The following is a 9454-nucleotide window of genomic DNA, read 5'->3' on the forward strand; positions in this document are numbered from 1 at the left end:
GCTCCCTGGGAGAGGCCCAAATTCAATCCCATCTGATCAGTTAGACCAGTAGTTATCAACAGGGGTGATTTCCCCCCAGGGGACATTTGGCAATGTCTGGAGACACGTTTGGTTGCCACAAGTCGAGAGCAGGGGTGCCCTCCTGGCATTTAGCAGGGAGAGAGACGCAGCGCTGCTCAACATCTGGCTCTGCACAGGACAGGCCCCCTGGATGAAGACTTGTCTGAACCAAAACGTCAATAGTGCCAAGGTTGAGAAATCCTGATCTAGATTTTAATCAAGGTGTGTAAATAAGAGGATTTAGGCAAGCCTCCCCCTCTTCCAATTCCGTGCACAAAGCCCTGCACGGAAGCTACAGCCCATGCCGGAGCCCTGTTGAGGCCCCGCAGTGGCCTGATTCAGCAGATCACACTTTCATAATGTAATGCAATTCTTCCTCATTTTTTTTAATGTTATTTGGGCCCTTTAATATAATTTGGCAAGCCATTATAGTTGTTACAGCTGCTAGTTTTGCCCTCAATACTGATTTCACTTATGACCTCAGCCGGAATAAGATTTAAAGTTTGAGATGATGTAAGTGAATAAGGATTATTAGATTTATTCGTATGGCAATTTAAATAAGAAACTGCCTGGCTTAGAATAAGTGGTAAATGAAAAAAGCTAGTGATTTATAGACCTGTCCATTTTAAAGATTTATATGATGTGTGGGATGATTAAGTAAGAGACAGGCCTGATTATATGAAATATGTAATTTTTGTAAATGTAATATTGGAAGCAAGCTGCTAAACAGTGCTGCATGGCATCTCTCAGCAAAGCAATTTTTATTCCATGATTATTGTAAACCAATATGCAGAGTCATGTGCGAATTACGCACAGAGTCCTTGCTCTAATTCTTTATAGTCAGATGGGAGTGTGTTCATAGAAAACACATTGAACTTCAGCCTTGAGACATCAGTCCCATTGGTACCCCAAAAGACAGGGCAGGCTGCTGATTTCAGACCTGAGCCAGTGACTGCCCGCCTGAGTAATTCTCTTTTGTAAAGGACTCGGCCACTCTGTTCAGGTCACAGCAACCGACTTATGAAATGGAGATTATCCATTTGTCACATTTTAGTGACACACTTTGGGGAAAATACTCCTGACTCCAAGGTACAGTGAATCAGAAAGAGAAATGCAAGAAACTGGGATGGAGTTTCCTTTCCCCACTGTGAATCCTACTCTCATCAAGGTAGCACCTCAAGCCTGAAAACTCAAGAGTGCTCAGAGGTGATTCACGCAGGTGTCAGGATGCCTCCCCCTCGGGGGAGCCTCAGGATCCCCCAGGGAGAGCTGAGGCCCAGGGCCTCCCTGAGATTTCGTGCAGAGCTCCAAAGTCAGCCAGAGGATTGACGTGGAGGAATGAGCCACGGTTGGATTCTTATTTCTCACGAGCGGGGAAGATGTAAGAGATATTATTAATATTTAAATTACTTTGACAGCTGCTCGGTACAAACAAAAAACAAAACAAAACAAAACACCTATCCTCGGAGAACAGAAAGGTGTGGGTAGCAGTCATATTTCTTCCACAAATTGAGTGTAGGACCTTGGATAAATTGTCCACGACTGTAAACTCAGGACTATAGCTTCTTTATCCATTTCTCAGGGTTGGTACAAGGTGCTAAAGGGATCATTGAAAGGAAAGTCCTGTATAAAGCAAAGGCAACATCCAAATGCAAATAAAGAGGCTCAGAAGAGAAACAGAGGCCAAAGCGGAAACAGGAAACACCTTTGTTCAATAAACATCGGTGAAGGCCCCTTAGAGTAGCCAAGAGGAGCAACTCAGGAGACCTTGAGGGAGCTCAGGGCTGAGTCTGGGGATTATCTCAATTTTGCAGTGTTTAGACAACAGATTAAGTGCTGAGGGTGAGAGTCATTCAGCTGCGGGGGTAGGGAGGTGGTTAGCAAAGTAGAAAACTTCACAGAGGAAACAACATTTAGACATTCGGCTCCTGCAGAATGTAGAGGAATTAGACAAACAGAGAAAGGAGACTCCTAGTCTGTCCCCATGTTTGTCCAAGCTGGACCTGAGATCACTGTCAGAAGGTGAAGGAAACTACCAACTTGCATTTGGGTTGATATCAGGAACCAGGAACACAAATACAGTACACTTTGTGGAGGAGAGTGACACAGTGTTCTGCAGCTCTAGAAACTTGCAGAGCTGGCAGGGATCAGAAACTCTTACTTAGATTCCAACTTCATATTGAAATTTAATATCCTTCATAAAATATGTGGAATTTCCAGTGAATTATAGCAATTATGCTCACACCATTCTTTCTCTGGTCAAATATCATTCTTCTCAACTTTTAATGGGGCCATGGATTTTTAATCACTAATTTGAATTCTCCAGTACAGTGATTTTAATAAGATAAATATTTTTCTTTCATTTAACAGTAAATGGTTTGGTCCAGAGTCCTGATAAACTGATTACTGCTTCTGAAAGACTCATGTTGCCCATATTGATTAAATGTGATGGCATAAAGAAAGAATCGTATTTATATGAAATGATTTTTAAAAATTCAAAAAATATATATCTAATCTTTTAGCTCCGGATTTCTTTCAATAACCTTGAAATCATAAGCTCAGCTTCTCTAAGATAGAAGAAAAGAATAATGAAAGGAATCTGGGCTGTCAAATTACGGCTAGCCTCACTCAGAAAAGAGAAATATTTTTAGTTGTTAACTGGAGACATTGCCACAGAGCAAAAAGTATAGGTCAAGAGGGAGAAGAGCAAATTAAATAATAAGATGCATTTGTTTGTTGGAACTTTATCACCACACCTTTCTAAAAGCCTACTTATCCAACAGAAGTAGGTTTTAGATTTATTTCCTAATTACTACATTAACAGATCCCTGAACATTTTCCTGATTAATTTTACGAATTGATTAATAAGGCAATCATAGTTTGGGATAGCTTTTATATGCCACTTGATATTGATGTCATCTATTAAAAAAATGGCCAACTGAGCACCTGATATCCAGTAAAGGCATGTTCAAAAATTGCAGTCTTAGAAAGATAATGGAATGACCATGACCTCAAGTACTTTGAGCCAAATAGCAACTGTCAACTCCTGATAGCAGTATTTGACCTCAGAGCCAGGTGACAGAAACCAACCTGAAACAGCCATTTTCTCAAATTCTGTTAAAGATAATAAACCATGTAGGGAGAAATCACCCACCTGAGTAAGGAAGCCTCTTGTAATCAATGACCTAGAAACAGGCACCATGATTTGGGTGGAAAGGATCAGCTGCTAAGGGACTCTGGGAATTTGTTGCTTTAGATTGAATGCCCGCTAGATTTTGGCAGAGTTTTTGGTTTTAGTGATTGTTACTGTTTTGCTTTCTTCTGATTCATTTTTAGTTCTTCTCAAGGAGTATTTCAACATACATAAAAGTAGAAAGAACAGTATAATATATCCCCATCTCTACCCATCATGGAGCTTCAAGAATTACCACCTCCGGCCACTCTTGTTTCATATATGCTTGGGCATCATATCATTTCACCCATAAATTTGAAGTGAATATTTAAATGCATATTTCTAAACTATTTAAGTACACATTTCTAAAAATAAGCTTTAAAAAAAGTACGAATCCAAACCCATTATCACCACTAAAAAATTAACAATCATTCTTTAATTTCATCAAGCGTCCACACAGTGTTCATTTTTCCTAGTCGTCTCCTAAATGCCTTTTTTTACAGTCTGTTCAAATCATCTAAATAAGGGCCACATGTTACAGCTGGTTGTCGTGGCTTTTGAGTCTCTTTTAGTCTATAGGTGCCCCTCCTCCACTTTAATTTTCCTGGCTATTCGGTTATTGAAGACATAGAGTCATTTGTCCTAGAGTTTCCCACATTCTGGGTTTTGCCCTCTGTGCCCTATTATTTTCTGAGAGGTGATGGTTAGATGGAGCCCTGATTAGATTCAGGTTTGATTCTTTTGACAAGACCACTTTATTAGAGGTGTCATGTGCTTCCATCAGAAGCGTCATGGTGTCTGGTTGTCTCTTTCTGTGATGTTGGTGGCCACTGATGATCGATGGTCTCTGTTAATATAGGCTGTTTAGAGAAAATCATTGAACCACAACATTGAGGAGGTTCTGTTTAAAAAAAATGAATAGAAAGAATTTTACTCTGTGCCAGGCACAGTGTTCTACCACACGCATGCCTCACGTAATCACTCTTAACGCCTCTATGAAGTGGTGCTAGGGGAGAATTTGAACCCCCAGTCAGTCTTCCTCCAAAGCCCATTGTCTTAGCTACCACAGAAGCAAAGCCCCCTGAGAGGGGGACGTGAAACTGTAGCCAAAAAACATTTGAATCTTAACAAAACACAGCATGCATTTATTCTTTTAAAATAGATCAAAGTACCAAGTAACTGTTTATTAACGGGCAAACACAATCGTTGAAAGGACCTATCATCTGATAGGGGATGTGAGTTTGACTGCAGTCGGCGCCATCTTGGTACAGGCTGGGAGAGAGACGGAGGAGGCTCAGGACAGCCTGCACCGGATAGCCCCACGAATGTCACCAAACCGACTAGAAGCTATGATGTGCTGTTTCAAGCTGGCTCCGCCCTCTGCGCAAATCAACTTAGAGTTATGTTACCCACCCTCCATGTGCAAGGGTTGCCAAAATTAGAGTCATTTCATTAATCTCCCATGCCAGGGAGAGGTGGCTATATATCACTCCAGGTTACATTGACAGCAAGACAATAACATTACATTTCCACAGTGCATCAATTAGCATTTCCCTCAATTCATTTGCTATCAGAGTCTCTATAAAAATACCTTATAGCTAAAATAGGTCTCTCTGTCTTTTAGACTTCAACAAGACTCGCTTCAAGATAAACATTTTATTTTTTGGTATAAAGGAAGAAAAGTATGGAAACTTCACTTCAAATGACATCTCTAAGCAAATAAAAAGATTAATATATTTTTTCAAATGCTTGTCTCATTCCCACCAGGGAATGGTGCCTTGTGATTACAAGGAGGAAGAAGAGGAGACGGGGAAAGAGGAGGGAAAGAAAAAGAAGAAAGGAAGGACTCAAACTCGCGGTATTTAGGATGCTAGCTTTTATTAGAGTATTTAGGAAATTTAAATAATTGTCAAAAACAAAACGAGGTAACCTGATACAGATGCTTTGTCATTTATATGCATCTTTAAAAATAAAATGACCAAGCAAACTCAAAATTCCTTCTTCTTCACATATCTTCATCTCTCACAACTCGATTTTAGTCACTTTGTTTCGGACTCTAATTCAATATTCTGGATAATTTATAAGCTCTGAAGGGGTCGCCCCAACTTCCTCGACAGTGTTTATTAACAAGGAAATAGTGTCATGGGGGAGATTTCTGGAAACTCTTCTCTGAAATAGTATTCCTTCCCAGTTCTTTTTTTTTTTTTTTTAAGATTTTATTTATTTGACAGAGAGAGACACAGTGAGAGAGGGAACACAAGCAGGGGGAGTGGGAGAGGGAGAAGCAGGCTTCCCGCAGAGCGGAGAGCCCGATGCGGGGCTCGATCCCAGGACTCTGGGATCATGACCTGAGCTGAAGGCAGACGCTCAATGACTGCACCCAGGCGCGCCCCCCCCCCCAGGTCTTTTTAAGAGCAATTTAAATGGTAGATCTAGGTGGTGGTTTGCAATTTTAAAAATCAGTCCTTTTGTCACCTCTCACGTAGACTTTAGTATTCCTCTCCAGTTTCGGTCCCCTCTGCTTTCTTATGGATATGAATGTTTCCCAAATAAACTATGCATGTTTCCTGTATAATATATGAATGTTTCTGAGAAGAAACTCTAAATAGTTAAGAGGTTAACCTGTTGAAGATACCAAATAATGGTTTAACTGGACAACCTTATAATTAGCATAGAGAACAATCCCTTGTTATATTTTAGTGATCCTCCAAGAATGAGAAGATATTATATAGTCAGATTATAACATTCTTGTCTACTTTACTCTTTCTGTCTGGTTACAAATTTTTTTTTTTTAACTTCAATAAAAACATGCATCTTAAATGGGAAAAAAGAGAGCAATTTAAAGACAATCGTGTATGATAGGAAAAGAAGAATCATTTTCAATAGAGTAAGGTATTATTAAAAATAATGAACTCTCAAAGAATGCATTATAAAATAAAAACCAGAGGCAGGAGAGAGTCAAGGGATTTGTGCTATCATCACTTCACTGTTGTTACAACCTCTGAGAAGTCTCTACATTGCTCAGATCCACGTATTTGGTTCTTTCAACTCACATAACTCACTACGTTTTGAAGTGCTTCTGTAACAATTTATTAAATGTTAGTCCTTGCAGACAATTCCGCTGCTCTGTTATCCAGCTTTTTTGTCTTAGCCCCATGAACCATTTCATGTCACAAGACGGTGAACATAAATTTCGGTAACACCAAACACCTCTTTTACTGTGCTCTGAAGAAACCACTCAGGGAGTGAGTAAAGGTCTCGCAAACAATGCAACAGACAGGAAAACAAAGGCGGGCTGCTTCAGACCCCGACGCGCGGAGCCCCTGCCGCAGACAAAGGAGAACCGACGCTCCCGGGGCGCCGCGAGCCCCGCGCATGCGCCGTGTTGGCGGGATCAGGCGGCGCCGGGTCATGGAGTGGAAGGAGCGCGGACCGCTGCAGTCCCCAGTCCTGAGCAAAAATGCGGCTCTGCAACTCACTAGCTCTTAGCCTCAGTTTCCTCATCTGCAAAATGAAGAAAATACCACCTCGTGGATTTGTTGTGGAGACCGAAGAGATAACATGCATAGCTTCTCGAAGAGGAGCATGCTTCCCTGGCTGTTTTGTGTTTCCTGTGGTAGATGCTCAATAAATGGTATTCGTTATCATATACCGTTATAGCTCTGATCATCCTCCCAAATGTGTAAGGGACATCACCACAGCAACAGCGCTGTCCTTAGACTGAGTATGTAGGAGACTGAATTGAAACAAATTTAAATAATGCCCACACCTCTTTTAGACATTCTTTTAGAATTTGGGCTGTCTGAAAGTGATTCGTGTGAGTGGGCTGCCCGCTCACGTGCTTCATCTTGCCTGTGTATTCACTGCTCCCTTCCTCTGTTCAGACAAGAAGAGAAATTCCAATCTGTGGGTGTAGCAAAAGAGTACAGGTCTTTAAAAAGCTGCATGGAGTGAATGGAGCCACCAAATTTCAGCAGCAAAAAGTCTATATAGAGAGCTCCAAACTCAGAATCCAAAACGTCATTATTAGCCTTAACATTCTGAATTAATCAATCCATCTAAACCCACACCTCTGAGACAGACACAAAGGCCAAATATACTTCCCACACACTATCTGCTTTGGAATGTTGTTCAAATATTGGAGGGTTTTGAATACAGTGTATTAATCTAAAGATATTATAGGGCACATCTGAAAGCCAAACTTGACCCTGGAGGTAAAAGGGATCAAAGATAGATACTTACTATACATATTTCCTTCCTGAAGCTATGTGGGAATACCAAATAATATCCAGGCTAACTATTCATTTTACTTTTTTTTCCTCCCCATAAAAGAAGATTTCTGGGATTATAAAGACTACCTACAAACTGCCTAATCTGAGAACAGAAAAAAACAACCAAAAAAACCACCTAAGGAAATAAAAATCAACAGTTCATTCCAATGTTTTCCCAGTTCCAAACACATACACACACCACATATATGCACATATACACTTAGCTGAGAAGAAAAAAATAAGCCTTTTGACAAAAAAGGGCATTTCCCTGGGAAAGTCGACCTCTGTGAGAATAATGGTGAGTCATTTCTTCCTGTCTTGCTATTCCTTAAACATGGGCTTGCTGAATATTTTCCTCCCCCAGTTGAAATTACCACAGGAATACTACAGAAAAAGCTCTGTACGGCCATAGGGTCTAAGATGGATCCATCATAAAAGGTATTCTCCCGGGGCACCTGGGTGGCTCAGATGGTTGAGCATCTGCCTTCGGCTCAGGTCATGATCCCAGGGTCCTGGGATCGAGCCCCGCATCGGGCTCCTGGCTCAGCGGGGAGCCTGCTTCTCCCTCTCCCTCTGCCTCTCCCCCTGCTCATGCTCTCTCTCTCTCTCTGTATCTCTGTGTCTCAAATGAATAAATAAAAATTAAAAAAAAAAAAAAAAGGTATTCTCCCACCTTCCCAGAAAGGCTTATGACAAGGACCTATTTTTATTCTTGTGAGGTTGACAAGGGGCTAAAAGAGATGCAGATGAATCTGGTAGGCTCAGAAACATATTTGTAGTTGACATAAGATTAAATATCAATAACTCGTATTTCGAGTGGTGGGGGGTGTATGAGCAATCACAAGAAAGCTCAGGAAACACAAAACAGCCAGGGAAGCACGCTCCTCTTCGAGAAGACTGGCGTTCTGCTCCTCGGCTCTGTCCAGGGCTTCCTACAACCTCTACCACATATGGTATTTGAGAACCGCCAGATGGAATTGAAAGGACCACACAGCTGAGGCAACATCTTCCCATGGGTCGTCTAGCCACAGAGGTGGGCATCTGGAATGGTTGTTACTGTGGAGGAAATCTGACTAAGGGACCAAGGAAGTCAGGCAAGCCTCCTGCATCTGGCCCTCGGCTCGTCAATCACATCGATCGATCAGAACTGTGAGTTCAGAACCAACTCGGCCACTTCAGCCTGTCTGGTAAAGAGCCTCTGAGGGTTTTCACAGGATGTCCCCAGTAGCCCATCACTTATCCACATCCAAACTTCGTCAAGGGGCCTGGGAAGCCCCGGGATTCTCTGGTCAGGGCCGGCCTCACCTATGGCTCTGTCTAGGTGTGATTTTAAAGGTCATAAGAATCTCTTTCTTGAAACGTTCCCTCCCCCATCCCCAATGCACCTCACCCATCATCCCAGGCTGAATGCTTCAGAGAGTCCTATCTTTGAACTGCCCTGTCCAGAAAGGCAAATGCATTAAGGCAAATTTTTTAAAAGCAATTTAGCCTATGCCAGATTCCCTGAGGAAATGGAAGGCAGGGGACAAGGGGGCAGGAAAACTGCCGAGGGTGGGGGGCAGTCTAAGCAGGGGACCCACTAGGGTCTCTGAGCACCCCAGGAGAGTGGGGAGGCTCTGGGTGTTGAGAGAGTGGCTTCTGGTGAAAAGTGACAAAATAAACTGCAAGCATGAGAATTAAGGCAGACAGGGGAGGCCACATTTCTCCCCATCTCTTCACTTGGGCCCTGGTTGAAGTCCTGAAGGATCTAGAATAGGTTAAGCAAGCCTATTATAGACATTTTTCATTCTCCCACAACTGGTCCCATTTTCAGTGATCTAAAATAGGAGATGGTAAACTAGGGTCCTCGGGCTAAATCAGGTCCACCACCTGTTCTGTACCTATGAGCTAGGAATGGTTTTGACTTTTTGTAATGGTGGGGGATAAAATCAAAAGAAGAATACTTCCTGCC

This window comes from Neomonachus schauinslandi, chromosome 12 (genome assembly GCF_002201575.2).
Source record: "Neomonachus schauinslandi chromosome 12, ASM220157v2, whole genome shotgun sequence".
Classification (NCBI taxonomy): Eukaryota; Metazoa; Chordata; class Mammalia; order Carnivora; family Phocidae; genus Neomonachus; species Neomonachus schauinslandi.